The sequence below is a fragment of the Microcaecilia unicolor genome, chromosome 13 (genome assembly GCF_901765095.1).
Source record: "Microcaecilia unicolor chromosome 13, aMicUni1.1, whole genome shotgun sequence".
NCBI lineage: Eukaryota > Metazoa > Chordata > Amphibia > Gymnophiona > Siphonopidae > Microcaecilia > Microcaecilia unicolor.
In genome coordinates, this window is record NC_044043.1 from 60,818,551 (window position 1) to 60,834,498 (window position 15,948).

General features: G+C 44.2%; 1 protein-coding gene across 1 annotated transcript in view; it reads left to right on the forward strand.

Moving 5' to 3' along the window:
* The window catches only part of SMG6 (SMG6 nonsense mediated mRNA decay factor), a 214,962-nt gene that overhangs the window by 96,902 nt on the left and 102,112 nt on the right, over window positions 1-15,948 (forward strand). The gene's annotated exons all lie outside the window — the stretch shown is intronic.

The window sequence follows — 15,948 nt, forward strand, 5'->3', positions numbered from 1 at the left end:
CAATGGGAGATATCTGGAAAGATTAAAACTTTACTTCCCAAAAACTCGTGTTGAATATTTTTAAAGTATAAACGGAGCAATGATTCTTTATCCTGCAAAAACACAAATGTAATAATTGCAGTTGCTCGAGTTTTAACTTCTTCTCTGGATTGTTCTAAAAATCCTGATAAATCCAATGTCTCTGAAGAAACCTCTTGTTGATCTACATCCCCTTGTGATGAAACTAATTGTGACTTCTTTTTATCTCCAAGATAATATATTTTTTGCAACGGAGGAAGAGATTGTTCTGGGTATTTAAATATCTCATTCAAGAATTTATTAAACATCTCTCTAGCGGAAATATAGTTTGTCTGAGGAAAATTTAATATACGAAGATTTAAATTCCTCACAGAGTTTTTCAGGTTTTCAATTTTTCTATAATATATCAATCGGTCTACTGCCATCTGCGATTGTTGCTCCCGTATTTTAGCCAAGTCCCCTTCCAAAGTTTTGAGGAAATATTTTCAAAATTATCTTTTATGTCTTTTACTTGCGTTGTATTGTTCAATGAGGCAGAAATAAACACAGTACAAACCTTATGCATGGCCTCAAGCGCTGACCTTATAGACTCCAGCGTTATCTCTTGGGGTTTCACCAATGGCTGTATTACCATGGTTTGCAGCAAAGTTTCCTCTTCGGAGTCAGTAGTCCGGCTCCCCTCCGCTAGCGTTTCTCCTCCCACCATGGTTGGTGAACTATTCCCCGCCACCTCGATAGAAGCTGACGCCACTTCCCTCAACGGGGTCTGCCGCCCCTTCGAGTCGTCGATTTCCGCACTCGAAACTCCGACACCGTCGGGTTGTGGTGGTGGTGGGGGGGGGGGGTTGCTGGACCAAGTGGGCTGAGCGAAGTCTCGCCCTCCAAGCCGGGACTCTTCCCTGTTGCGGCTAAGGATTCGCCCGTCGGAGTGGACACCATATACGCAGCAATGGAAGGCTGACCAGAAGAGAGAGGTTGTAGCCTCAGGAGGGGAGGTCCCTTAGGCTTACCTTTTCTCTTTGGCATGCTTCAACAGGAAGAAGGTAAATTTGTTAGTTCAAGGAGAGAGCGTTCCGCCTGTGCGTCCTACTCAGTCGCCATCTTGGATCCCTCTATTATGTTTTTATGTACAGTAAATTTCCCTATTCAGCCCAACACCAGCTCTTTATCTCCTATCCTCATTGTTTTTCACCTTGAATTTCAACTCTTTTTCTACCATTGCCTTCTATATCATTTGAAGTATCATTCGAAGTATGCTAATATCCTGGCAAGCCTAGTTATCTTTTTCTTTTAATTTTACAAGACCAGTCTAAATCCAACAACCAGGTCCAACATTAGACCTCCCATCACTCCAGGTCTGTTTTGCTCCTCCCCCCAAACCACACCCTAAGGAGCCTTTCCGGTAGGCAGGGAGAGCAAGGTAGACTTTGATTCCAAGTCTCTGAAAGCATGGTCTCTACCTTCCTAAAGTTTACTCTTGATCTCAATATTTTCTGAAATTCTTTCAAATGACTACTAATATCCTCACCAAGGCCCAGTCTGCATAAAAGACTGATACCTGCAATATACTACTACTGCTGCTGCTACTTGAAGGGCTACTAGACATATGCAATACTGAACACAAAAACATAAGAAACAGTCCCTGCTCGACAGAGTTTACAATCTATTTAAGAGAACAAGTAGGACAAATAAGGGATTAGGGAGTTACATTTATTCTCCGAGGGCATGCAGGCGTTCCATATTCTCACATCTGAGTGACGTCATCCGACAGAGCCCAGTGGGACGCTAACTAGCGAGACGATTGTACAAATTTCTAGCAGTGTTCCACCGCACATGCACTGTTGCCTTTCTAGCTGACATGCGAGTGCTGGTCCCTCAGTCTGTGTTTTTTCATGGAACAGGGAGGACGCATCTGTGTTTTTCGCTCAGTTCTTTTTTTCTCAGCTTTAACAGTGCCTTCCTATGCAGTTATGTTTGTCCCTTTTGCTGTTGTTTTATCCTTCCTCTATTTTATTCATTTACCTTTTAATTTTTTATTTTTATTTTTTAGTATTTTTGGCTCTTCAAGTTTCCTTTCTTTTTTTGCGAGTTACTGGGTGCGTGTAGGCCAGAGCACCAACCTCAATTTGAATGTTGCCCCTTTTTTACAACTCACAATTTAGGAGGTTAATTTGGCTGCAGTTCTTTTCTCAATGTCCAAGACCACCAGTGGTTTCAAAGGTGCACCCAGTATAATCGGGTGATTTCCATGACGGACCTGCACTCTTGGTGCATCGGGTGCCTTGGGCCTGACCATGAGCTTAACTCTTGTTCTGTCTGTTTGCAAATGCAGTTGAGGACACAGAGGATGCGGCAGGTCCAGCAGAAGAAACGCTTTGGCTCTTTGAGGGCTGATCCATTGACAACGACACCAGAAACGTTGACCTTGATGGCTGCTAAGACTTCAACCACTGCTGAGAGTGCACTGGCATCGAGGAAGTCTCCACCTCTCTCAACATCAAGCACTGAAAGTAGGCTCCTAGACCAGTTAGCATCAAACCCAACACTGAGGTCGTATACTGAAGGACTGCAGTGCTGAGCATCAGAGGAAGCCCAAGAAGCATGAGCATCAGCCCTCTTCAACAATTCAAGAAGTGCCAGCACAGAGAGGAGCGTTCCTCCTCGTTGGTAGAGTTTCCAGTGTGCAAGTCTCCGAGCAGCCAGTATACAGCTTCTGGTTCAACACCGACACTTTCTCAGGCTGCCTCTGTCCTGGGTCCCCTGCCTTTGCCAATGCCTTCCTTTGTGAGTGGTACCGATCCATGCTCAGGGAAGAGCTTGCACAGATACTTAGTTGCAATCTGCTCAGGCATTGAGAGCACGTGCCAACTTCGGATCAACCCCAGATTCTTCCTGAGGCTCCATCCATGCCTGTGGAGAGATCCCCAGTGCCTCAAAGAGTGTCAGCATCCGACCCATGCAGTACCATTGTTGATGTTGGGGGATGAAGCTTCCCCAGAGTCTGAGGGTAAGGCTGTACCTTGGCGCTTTTTGGAGTGTGGACATGGTTCCACTGGGCCAGAACAGGCACAGACTCACTCAGTCCAAAGTATGGTGAGGAGTGACTGGGACTGCTCATTGGACTCAGAAGAGGACCCTCATTACCTCTTGGAAGAGGAGTCGTATGAAGAACCTTCTGATCCCTCCCCACCTCAAGAGAGATGTAAATCTCCACCTGAAGGTCTCTTTCACTGATTTTGTCACGGAGATGGCTTTGGTAATCCCATTTAAGTTGGAGACGGAGGAGGAACCCAGGACAGAGATGTTTTCTATTTTAGTCTATGAGTCGCCTCCTAAGGAAGGGGTCACAGTATCATTGAACCCTATCCTTAAAGATGCACTGACTAAGAACTGGGAATCTCCCCTCTTGGTGCAGGTCATGCCTAAGAAGGTGGATGCTCAGTATCGTATCCAGAAGGCTCCCGGATTCGAGAAGGCACAACTGCCTCACCATTCTCTGGTTGTCAAATCCACCCTCAAATGAGTTTGGAGCTCCAGGACTCATGCCTCAGTTCCCCTAGGTAGAAAGGTTTGGACACAAGACTACTAGAGGTATGGCATGGTATACTACTTGCAATGACAACACAATGAGGGGCATAATCAAATGCGAACACCTATCTCCATGGGCGTCTATGTCCGAAAACGGGTACGTGAAGAGGCGGGACAGACCATATTTTCAAAAAAATGGACGTTTTTCAGCTGGGCGTTTGTTTTTTTTAGCGATAATGGAAACTAAAAATGCCCAGCTCAAAAACGTCCTAATCCGAGCCATTTGGTCGTGGGAGGGGCCACGATTCGTAGTACACTCGCCCCCGTGACATGCCAGGACACCAACTGAGCACCCTAGAGGTCAGTGCGGTGGACTTCAGACAACGCTCCCTCATGCATAGCTCCCTTACCACGGGTGCTGAACCCCCAACCCCCCTCCCCCAAAACCCACTACCCACAAATGTACCACACTACCATAGCTCTTAGGGGTGAAGGGGGCACCTACATGTGGGTACAGTGGGTTTTGCAGACCTCCCATTTACTGGCACAAGTGTTACAGGTAGGGGGGGTGATGGGCCTGGGTCCACCTGGCTGAAGTGCACTGCGGTACCCACTAAAAGTGCTCCAGGGACCTGCATACACACAGGCCTCTAGGACTTGTTGCTGCTATATAACATTGGCACACCAGTTGACACCTGAAGACTAATCTCTCCGAAAACGTCCTTTATTGGAATAACCACGCTTACTCACAGTTAACTGCAGATCAGAGGTGTCCCTGGTACTGAGATGATCAGTAGGTCCGAGCTGGCAGAATGGTGTACAGTGCCCTCTTTCAGCCACATTCAAGGTAAGAACTAAGTTCTGTAACATGGCTAACACGTGAAAGGGATCTAAAACTGGCTTACAAAAATGGCCACTATCTCATGGACTACCGGAAACAAAACAGGGCACACTCTGACCCAGTAAGCAGGGGGAAAAGCACCATGTGAGTAGAGCCTACCAACTACCAATATCGTGAGCATTTGCCACAAGCTAGTGGAATCACGGAGCCCAATACCCTACACCCACCACAATGGATTGCTGATGTGACTCTGCAGTGCCCTTAACAGAAAAGGTGTCACACTCACCCGAGAGCCACATCAGAACCAGGGAAAGGCTGTCACAGGATAGAACACATTCTGCTGTCATGGAGGTGGGTACGGCATTTGAGGCTGGAAAAAAAAGTTTTTAAAGTGGGGTTGTTTTGGTGGGAGTTGGTTAGTGATGTCTGGGGAGGACATCCCCGATTCCCTCCAGTGGTCATCTGGTCAGTTGGGGCACTTTTTTGGGGACCTGTTCGTGAAAAAAAAGGGTCCAAAAAAAGTGACCCAAAATCGCGGTAAAAACACCTTTTTTTTCGATTATCAGCTAAAGATGCCCATCTCTCCTCGGCCGATAACCACGCCCCAGTTCCGTCTTCACCACGCCTCCAACACGCCCCCGTCAACTTTACCCGTTTCCGCGACGGATTGAAGTTGGAAACGCCCAAAATCGGCTTTCGATTATACCGTTTTGGGCGCCCACGGGAGAAAGACGCCCATCTCCCGATTTGGGTCGCAATATAGGCGTTTTTCTCTTTCGATTATAAGCTGGAATATGTACTAGAACATTATAATTGGTAGTGAAGGGTAAGGCAAAGTTGTAACATATAGATGAGTAAGAAAGTAGGAAGAATTAGAAAGTAAGGTGATTGATTTGAAGAAAGTTGCACATGAGGTCATAGAGATGGTTAAATATTATCTCAGCTAGGGTAGGAGTGGATAAACATGGCCCGCTGCAGTATGTGCAGCCCGAGTCAATCCTTGTGTGTGTGAGTGAGACTAACAAGTTAGTTACTTCTTCTGTTAAAGGCTTGGTTGAAGAGCCAAGTTTTCACCTGCTTCCTGAAGTAGAGAGAGTCTTGTGTTAAGCAGAGCCTTTCAGGCAATGCATTCCAGAGTGTGGCTGCTACTCTGGAGAAGGCTCGCTTGCGAGTATCATGTCGTGTATTGTCTTTTGGAGAGGGTGTAGTTAGTGAAAGTCCTTGAGAGGACCTTAGTGTCCTTGGCGGTGTGTGGAGGATCATCCTATTCTTCAGATACTCGGGGCCATTTCCTTTCAGGGCCTTGATGATGAGACATAGAGTTTTAAATTTAGCCCTGTATTGTACTGATAGCCAATGAAGTTTTTGCAAAAATGGTGTGATGTGGTCACGTTGCTTGCAACCTTCTGAGTCTTGCTGCTGCATTCTGAATCAACTGGAGCTGGTGCAGGCCCTTTGTAGTCAGACCATTGTATAGTGCATTGCAGTAATCCAATCTTGATGTTACCATGGCATGCACAACTGGGATAAGATTTACCTTCTCGATGTAAGGAGAGAGGCAGCGTAGCTGTCGCAAATAGTAGAAGCAGCTCTTGAAGGTTGCTTAGATTTGAGGAATCAGAGTAAGTATTGAATCTAACTGTATTCCGAGGTTCCTGACTTGTGATTTGAGGGGGAGTTCATACTTCCCAAAAGGGTTTTGATGTCAGGTATGTATCCACTTATGTTAGGGACCCAGGGAAGCTCGGTTTTATTTGGGTTCAGGCAAAGTTTGTTGTGTTTAGCCCATTCTTGAATTGATGTTAGACAAGTGATCAGTTTATTCAAGGCTGTAGGTAAGTCAGGTTCAATGGGTATGAGTAGCTGCACATAGTAACATAGTAACATAGTAGATGATGGCAGAAAAAGACCTGCGCGGTCCATCCAGTCTGCCCAACAAAATAAACTCACATGTGCTACTTTTTGTGTATACCTTACCTTGATTTGTGCCTGTCCTTTTCCGGGCACAGACCGTATAAGTCTGCCCAGCACTATCCCCGCCTCCAACCACCAGCCCCGCCTCCCACCACCGGTTCTGGCACAGACCGTATAAGTCTGCCCAGCACTATCCTTGCCTCCAAACCACCAGTCCCGCCTCCCACCATCGACTCTGGCACAGACCATATAAGTCTGCCCAGCACCATCTCTCTCTCCCGCCACCGGCTTTGCCACCCAATCTCGTCTAACATCATCCGCATAGATGTAGAACTGAGTGTCCATTGACCAAATCAGCTCAGCTAGTGGCTTGAGGTAGATATTGAACAGAAAAGGTGATAGTATCGATCCTTGTGGTACCCCGCAGGTCAGTGACCATGGTGGAGATGAGTTTCTGCCAATCATTATGGATTGTGGCCTGTCTGATAGGATCTAAACCAGGCAAGTACTGTTCCATTGATACCTGTTTCTGTCAGTCGTGCTAGCAAGATGTCGTGATCCACAGTGTCAAAAAGCTGCTGAGAAATCTAGCAGTACTAACATCGAGGCAAATCCCTTGCCTGCATCTAGTCCTACCAGCACTTCATGAGCCTTTACTTGAAATCTTTGCTACGCAGTACACTTAGTCTTGTGGCTGCTGTCCCTCAGGAGCAGGCTGCAGATCTTTGCTAGTTGGCTAGTAAGCAACTTTAATGTAGGAAGATCTGGCAAGGGGCACTTACAATTCTTTTGATGTTGTATTCAGTCTCTCTGCCATGGGTGTGGGGATGCGCAGACTCTCATGGCTGCATACCAGCGATTTAGGAGAGGTTGGCAGACGTACCTTCCCGAGGAGATAATTGCTTTGGGGCAAGGTGGAGGAGGTCACTGACCTCATAAAGAAACATACTGATACCATCCAGTCCCTGTCTCGACAGCCTCTTCTTCTAGGAGGATTTTGAGTGGGCCTAGGCAGCAACCCTATTACTCTCAAAGACGTAGGTTGCCACCACCTTCTCACTCTGCCCAGAACCCCCAGGCCTAGAATTCTTGGCCTCTCCACTTTCGACCTCAGAAGTCCCAGCTGGCTTCTCAGTCGAAGCAAGGGACGAGCTTTTGAATGGCTCCAGGAGAGCATAGCCACATTCCATCCCAGAAGGCCTACTGGTAGGGGGGGAGTCTGAATTTTTTCCTACACAGGTGGCCCCTTGTAACCTCCAACTAGTAGGTTCTTCAAATAATCCATCTCAGTTACACCCTGCTTTGGCATCAAATACTACCAAATTGCCCACTGAGATCATCATCGTTCATCAGCTCTCTGCACAAGCAGGTACTTACAGAGGAAATTTCTGCCCTTTTACAGGCCAATGTGGTCAAACCCATGCCACCAGGGGATGAAGGGTAGGGTTTCTGTTCCAGGTACTTCCTTGTGCCCAAGAAAACGGGAGGATTTCATCCCATCCTAGACCGAAGGGTCCTGAACAAATTCCTGGTCAACAAAGTTTAGGATGATTTTCCTGGGCACTCTTCTCCCCATGATTCAGGAAAAAGATTGGCTATTCTCTCTGAACTTAAAGGATGCCTGTTTTAATACTTCCCAGTCACAGAAAGTAGCCCAGATTCTGAAAAGGGAAACACCACTACCAGTATCGCATTCTGCTATTTGGCCTTGTGTCAGCTGTCAGGGTATTCACCAAGGCCCAGATGCATCAACCAAACATAAAAAAAGCAAAATCGTTAAAGCCATTACCAAATTTAAAAAAACGACCAATGCTTCAAAAAAACAAGTCACACAAGTTCGGTGCGGTATTGTAAAGAACGATGCACTAATCCCCGTCGGTAATCGGCTCGTAAAGCATGCGCAAAGCAGCCAAGCGTTATGCTGGCTGCTCTGCGCATGCCAGAAACGTAAGAAAAAAAAGAAAACACAAACACGTGGCTCCCCACTTTCCCCTGCATGTCTCCACAAACATTAAAGGATCGGGAGGGGGCAAAGGCACTCATCAGCAGCGTCCTGTATGGATGGCCTTGCCTTGCCTTGCCTTGCCCCCCCCCCCCCCCCCCCCCCGAAGTCCCCGCTGCTCCGTTTGTGAAATAAAAGCTTTTAAAAATGAAACCTTTGCAGTTGCTGGGCTCCCCCTCCCTTCCTGTCTCTCTCTTCTTCAGTCGGCAATGCTCCGCCTCCTGCCCTCCTCCACCTCTGTGCCCCGCCCCCCCCTCCCGATTTCGTCCCCGCCGGTGCAGCGCCTCTCACCTATGTTTGAAGGCGCTGCACAGGATGGATCAGCTGTCCGATGTCTCCTTCTTCTTCCTGTGTCCGCCCTCCTCTGACGTCAGTTATCTACGTAGATAGCTGACGTCAGAGGAGGGCGGACAAAGGAAGAAGGAGACATCGGAGAAGAGCTCAAGAACAGCTGATCCATCCTGTGCAGCGCCTTCACACATAGGTGAGAGGCGCTGCACCGGCCATTATGGTGGAGGGGGGGGTCCGGTGGGGGGGAGCGGCGGGGACGAAATCGGGGGGGGCGGGGCACGGAGGTGGAGGAGGGCAGGAGGCGGAGCATTGCCGACTGAAGAAGAGAGAGACAGGAAGGGAGGGGGAGCCCAGCAACTGCAAAGGTTTCATTTTTAAAAGCTTTTATTTCACAAACGGAGCAGCGGGGAGCAGCGGGGACTTCGGGGGGGGGGGGGGGGCAAGGTAAGGCTGTCCATACAGGACGCTGCTGATGAGCGCCTTTGTCCCCCTCCCGATCCTTTTTTAATTTAGTTTCCTTTTTTATTTTAGGCACAGGGAAGCAGGGAGCCACTTTTCTTTTAAAACATGCCAGCAGTTTGGTTTTTCATCGTGCAGGGGGCAGTGGGGAGATGACAGCTCAGGCTTTAACGACAGGTCTGAGCTGACGTTAAATTTCTGGTGGTAAGTGAATCGTTGCTATCGTCGGTATGGTTAGTGCATTCCGAATTGTCTACATTTCAATGATAGTTTCTCATTTGCATTCCAGTTTCGTTAGCTGCTACTGCTGTCGAAAAATAGGCTTTAGTGCATGGAAAGGATAGGAAATTCTTCCTTAAGGGCTCATTTAACGATGAAAAACGTTTAGTGCATCTGGGCCCAAGTGTCAAGTGGTAGTTGCAGCGTGTTTGCGCAGACTGGGAGTATATGTGTTTCCCTCTCTCTCTGGTCAAAAGCACATTGCAGGAGGGAGCAACAGAGTCAATGTGCCTAACTATTCAAGTGTTGGAGTTACTAGGGTTCATGATAAACTACCCAGTCCCACCTTCTCCGAATTTAGCATTTGGAGTACATAGGAGCCCTGCTCAATACATTGCAGGCTTGGGCACTTCTTCCACAAACAAGAGCAGAGGCCTTGACAACTCTTGCCTTGCATGTCTGAAGCAGCAAGCAGGTCACAGCTCTGTAAATGTTGAGTTTAATGGGCTACATGGCCTCAACAGTGCATGTCACTCTCATGGCATGTCTCCATTTGAGAGAGGCCCAGTGGACCCTAGCTTTCCAGTGGTCTTAGGCGACTAGGAATCTAGCAGATGTAATCCAGATTCCTCCAGATTTGACTCATGCTTTTTCTAGTGGACAATTCGGATGAATTTGACAGTGGGACTACCATTCCAAATTCCACCTCCTCAGAAGGTGTTAACAACAGATGCATCCAACTTGGGATGGGGAGCTCATTTGGATAGGCTTCACACCCAGGGTACTTGGTCTGCTCAGGAAACGACTTACCATGTCAACTTACTCACTTTCAGGGCCATTTGGAATGCTCTAAAGGCTTTCAGAGATCGGCTACAGAATCAAATTATTCTAATTCAAACAGACAACCAGGTTGCAGTGTTGTATGTGAACAAGCGGGGGGGGGGGGGGGGGGATATGGCAGTGGGTAAGTGCCAGTGGACCATGCTTCACGGAATGGTCCTCCAGGCCACATACCTAGCAGAAAAGGACAACTGCCTGGCGGACAGACTAAGCAGGGTATTGCAACCGCAGGAGTGGTCTCTCAACATGGGCATAGCCCGCAAGATCTTCCAAAAGTGGGGCACCCCCTCTGTGGTTCTTTTTGCCACTCATTAATAAAGTCCCCCAGTTCTGTTCCAGGCTTTAACAGAGGGAGATGAGGTACTAGAAAATGAGTATTCACATTCAGCTTTTCGTGCTGCTCATCCCTACTGTCACTCCAGTTCCAGAAGGTCCAGATCAATAAACTTGTATATCCTGATACAGAAGTCAGCACTGATGTTTGATGTTGCACCTGTATTGAAATATCTGGGGCTTAGTGTACCTACTCCAACTTGCACAGCAGCTGCTTTATTCCTGAAAGAAGCTATGGAACCTCATCTTCACCCTTTCCCAGAAGTCTGCAATGGTGTGGAAACATTCTTTAATTTCACTGCATACCTGCTAAGCTTCTTTAGCTTTTTATCTTCCAGTAGTATGATGATCAGTTTTCAGGTGCTGGGGTCCAATAGAAAGCATTCATGTAATTGGACCTTTGGAGTCAACTTTTACTGTGGAGTTTGGTCTGGCCTACACCTACTGGAATGTTAAGAAGTTGTCAGTAGGAGAGCACGATGTCATGAGATTAGGCACCATTCCATCCTTATGGTTTTGGAGGTCATATACTGCAGTCTGAAGCACAAACAGTTCCAGAACCTCATTCTTGTCAGAGAGGGGGACATATATGTTGAGAAGCCTTAACTGCTGCCCTGCCTTGGAGCTATCTATGATCAGTGCTTTGCTGTGGATAAGTTCTTGGATGAATTTAACTGTGAAGTTGCTTCCCCCGAGCAAAATGGCAACACCTGCATTTTTACAGCAGTTTCCCTAGACCAGAATGACAGATCTGTGGACCGATGCCAACTGAGGTGTACATATGACTCTGCATATTGGATACTAGATTCATGAAGCATGTATATATCATACTTTAATTTAAAAAGAAAGAGTGTTAATATATATGAGGATCTTTTATTCTTCTGATATTTAAAGAGAGCAGAATGAATATGATTGTTATAAGAATAATGTTAAACTGTAAGAACATATTGAAGACATGAGGTGATGCTAGTTACCACTTCCTTGGGCTTGGTCCATTCTCATCTGGGCAGCTCATGAACTGAGGTGTCCCAGAGAACATGGCTACAGTCTTGTTCAAGATACCACCCCACTGGACTAATGCATCAGTTTCAGTTTCCATGGGTGGGTTGAAAGATTGTGTTAGCAAGATCTCCTAGCACCTTCACCTTCTTGCGCTATCACTCTGGGCTCTGTTTCTATTGTTTCCACTTTGTCAGATGTGGTCTCCAGAACTGAATATAGTTTTCAAGGCAGGGACACACTAGAGACTTATAGGGAGATAATATTATTGTTTTATTTATTTTGCACTTATATTCCATCTTCCCAAAATGTATTCACAAGGTGGATATTGAGTTTTAAAATATGGTTAACAAAACAGCAACCAAAAGCAATCATACAATTAATATAAAGTTAAATATTTATGTAACCTAACTGTAAAGGTCTAAAATACAAATTAATGCACGCATCAACCTTTTCCTATATGAGCACGCAATTCTGGAACGCATTGCCACGCAACCTAAAAGCGACCTATGAACTGACCAACTTCCGTAAACTACTAAAGACACATCTCTTCGACAAGATATACCACAAAGATCAAATCATGTGATACTCTTATATATTTCTAGAAATGTTAATAATGCCTTCTATTACATTACTATCATGTATTCCATTACCATGCAATCCAACATCCTTCTGTAACACCAAATGCCTATTCTCTTTTCATTTCCACTATCCATGATGTTTTGTAAGCCACATTGCGCCTGCAAAGAGGTGGGAAAATGTGGGATACAAGTGCAATAAATAAAATGTAAAAAAACTAAAAATGCTGGTGTGCTATAATCAATAAGTAACTAAATATAACCTCAATTAAACAATAAAATAATGTATTGGAAACATTAGAACATATACAGCATCAACGTGTGTCAGATAAATGGTCTGCTGATCCCAGCATCTTGTCTCCCAACAGTAGTACTCAATTTTGGTCACTTAGAAGTAGTCATCCGAATCCAAATAAAGTCCATTTCATGTTGCTCACGCCCAGAAGTGGGAGATGGAGTCATCTAAAGTTGTCAGTTTAACGGATCTGTCTTCTCATAACTTGTCTAAGCCTTTAGGTTTTTTTTTTTTAAGTTGGCCAATATTACTACTTTGACCACATTTTCTTGCAGCAAATTTCATAGTTTATGTATTGACTGAAAAAATACTTTCTAGAATTCTTATTAAATCTGCTACTAGTTAGTTTAATGAAATGTTTCCTATTTATTTATTTGACTTAATATGTTTTCTTACTTTTCAAAAGTAGCCCAAAACAGGGGGTGGGGTGGAGTGGGGGAGGGTAGTTTGTGAATTAGGTGGATTTGGTTTGGATAAGATAGTTTAATGGGAGGGGTGAATATACAAATGGAAAAACTAAGAATACTGATTTTATAGCTGCATTGAAAAAGTATTTAGGCAGCTTATTGAGCTGTGATTCATGATGTTTGTGTGGATGTACTCTTGCTTACTCGTTGCTGTAATATCTGTACTTTTGAACAGTTGTATTGCTATTCAATGCTCAATAAAGATTCTTATAAATTAAAATAAAAAGTAGCCCAAAACATAAACAGTCATCAACATGTAAAAGTACAACAGATGCATCTTTAATAGCATGAAATAAGAAAATAAAAATAACACACTAAAATATAAAATTAATGCAGCCATCTACTAAAACAAGATTCAAACAATAAGCTTTTAAAGCTCACCATGATAGCCAAGCAATGTACAATAAATTAAATAATAAACACTAAACTACAAATACATTATAAAAAATCATAATGTTTAATATAAGAAAATTTAATAGCAAAAGCTTGATTAAAATAATGAGCTTTTAACAGGTAATGAAACTTTACTTAGGGGCCCTTTTACAAATGAGCAGTACCTGCTTGACGCACGGCAATTCGTCCCTGCTGCGGACTCCCAGAGGAGCCCTGCGGTAGTTCCAACTCCCATTGCACTCCAATTCTGGTGCTAGAAAATATTTTTACATTTTCTAGTGCTGGGGGCATGTCTGGCAGTAATTGGGCAGCGCCAAGCTACCGCCAGAGTCCCTACTGCCTCTTAAATAGGAGGCAGTAAGGGCTCCTCCAGGAAATGGCCACACAGCTAGTGTTAACTTACTGCATTACTATTTCCTTATTTAAAAGAAAAAAAAAACCCTTTTATTGGTGGTGGTAAAATGGGGCTACGGTGCATAGCAAATCTGTGCGTCGATGCCACCACACTTAGTTCTTCTCCAAACACAAGTCAATCAATAAATCCTTCCATAAAACTGGAGCACCACAAACAAGAGATGGTGCTCTCATTTTTGACAATCTACGTTGTTTCACAGTACAGTTAAAAATCAGGTCTCAGACCATAACTTGTTTTAAAAACAAGACACATCAACCTGAAGGTGAATTAAGACTAGAAAAATAGGGTTCTCAAATTACTGCCTGAAACCAACCGTGCAGCAGTGTTCTGCACCATCTGTAAAGTAGACCAACATAAAGAGAGCAACAGTAGTCCAAAATGGACCACAGTTTTCAAATGAGAAATGGCCAAAAATAAGGTTTATGAAAATGCACCATTCATAACTTAGAGAACAAAAACGCGGGTTCAGCCTAGAGAGTTAGTATGTGATCACTCTTTTTTATTAGTCTGAGATCCAGTAATCACATACTAACTCTCTGGGCTGATTCCACTTTTTTGTTTTCTTGGTTGATTCTGCAGGATTTGTTTCTTCTGCCTCCTTCCATTCATAATTTAAACAAACCTTTTGGGCAACAGTAGTAATAATATTTTGATACTGACATCCTCCAGGCAATGCAGAAAGATGGAATGGTGTTAAAGGTGGCTGACAAATCTAACAAAATCAAAAAAGAGGACTCGCCTTTATTTAAATGTAATCTCAAATCATCCAGTAAAGCTATTAATGCTGTTTCCTTGTACAGAATGCTGACAATCTAAACCATTAATTAATTGTATTTCTTTATTAGGATTTATTTACCGCCTTTTTGAAGGATTCACTCAAGGCGGTGTACAGTAAGAATAAATCAAACATGAGCAGTAGACAATTACTGCAGTAAAAATATTCAAATACAAAGTATGGCATAGTATACTACTTACAGTGTCAACACAATACATAATAGAACATTTGCTTTGAAATTGAGCCCCTTAATTTTGTCTTTTATACCAGTAAATCCCAGTTGTAATAAGGATATTTGGACTGTCCAGTCTCCTGAACCTAGACTTCATGGGGATCATTTTGTAAAGGATTATTTACACGTAAATGATCTCTTATAAAATTACCCCTTGTGTGAAAGTATATGCAGTGACAAGAAGGTGAATACTTTTATCTGATCCAAAGGTAGGCTTGTTTGGGTGAGGCATTGAGATACTACTGGCATGAATTTACTCGCTGCATTTTTTTGATTATTGCAGCTTTAGTGATGTTGTTTTCTAAAGACACAGAGGTGCCACTATGATGCTCATTTTCGAAAGAAAAACATCCAAAAAGTGTCATAAAGCAGCATTTCTCTCATTTGCCGTATTGAATCCTCCCAAGAATAAAATTCTTTTTTAAATCTTATACTCTGACTTTTACCACACATAACCTTGTTAATTTTAACCATGTTTTGGGGAGTAAATAAACTTCCTGAAACTAATTATTTGTTTTTTCTGTGTACCTTGATGAAATTGTAAGCTCCATGAAGCAGGGACTATATATTATGGCACTCATTTTCAAAGCATATGGATGACTCAAAAGGCCGAAATGGACCCCCATGTGCTTGAAATGTCCAAATCCCGATTTTGCAAAGGCAGAATAGAGACATCCTACACTGCAGTATGTCCAAATTGCAAGGTGAGCATGTATTGGGCAGGACTAGGGAGTGCCTGAAATCTGGACATCCAACAGCAATTACTGAAGGGGAAGAAATGTCTGTGTCTTAAAAGAAGAATGTCCTTATTAGGCCTATTTCTGAAACATCCAGGTTACAGAAAAGTTGGAGCAGCTGTGCACTGGCGGGATTAAAGGCATGACACCTCCTTAATCCCTCAGTGGTTGCTGCCACCCTCCCTCTCCCCTGAAAGTGAAACCAGAAGGGGATACTAGGCTGTGTGACAGCTTCAGGCATTATGGGCATTCTTAAAAGAGCAGGAAGCAGACCAAAGGGCCCAGGTTCAATTCTCACTTCTATTTTTTTTTTTGCCCTCCAGAAACAGAAAAATACCCGCGGTACCTAAATATATAAAACACCTACAAGCCTGAAGGCTATTGAAGTGGTGTACATTCAGGCACACTAGGTATTTTTTTTGTTCCTGGAGGGCTCATAATTACAAAAACAGTTAAAATGGGATTTGAACCTAGGTCCCTTGCTTTACAGTCCACTGCGCTAACCTCTAGGCTGACCCTCTGCTCTGCATGGACGTTTGTGTGACCATTTTCTAAGAATGCTGCTATACAAACGTCCATGTCCTTTGTTTTTCCCTGTTCAAAATTTGGACT